The following is a 489-nucleotide window of genomic DNA, read 5'->3' as shown; positions in this document are numbered from 1 at the left end:
GTGTGTGTGTGTGTGTGTGTGTGTGTGTGTGTGCGTGTGCGTAGCAGAGGTTGCTAAGAACTCAATTTTGTTTACTTCATCTCGCGCTTTGTTCATGGGAGTCGGCAAGCACATACCTGTCGTACAGGTGGCTGACAATCAATTCCAGGGACGAGCGAGGCAAAGGGAAGAGGGCGACGACAACAAGGTGCACAGCATGGCAAACATAAAAGAAGTGAATCGCAGCAACATCTCCTGTGGGAACGCTCCTCTCATGCTCAGTGGGTAGGAAAACCCAGGAAGCACACACATCATTATAATGAGATCAAGAACAACACACACGACTGAACTGAGATAACAAACAGAAACAGTGGCCCACACGTCAATTAAAATAACATAAAAAGCTAATCTTATTTGGTATGTATTGAATTCTAATTTTATATTTGAAACAAAAACAGCACTTTCTTTTGTGTATGTACAAAGAAAACACTTTGAAAGCACTTTGAAAAT

This window comes from Epinephelus fuscoguttatus, linkage group LG9, assembly GCF_011397635.1.
Source record: "Epinephelus fuscoguttatus linkage group LG9, E.fuscoguttatus.final_Chr_v1".
Taxonomy (NCBI): domain Eukaryota; kingdom Metazoa; phylum Chordata; class Actinopteri; order Perciformes; family Serranidae; genus Epinephelus; species Epinephelus fuscoguttatus.
This window is presented reverse-complemented; position numbering follows the sequence as displayed.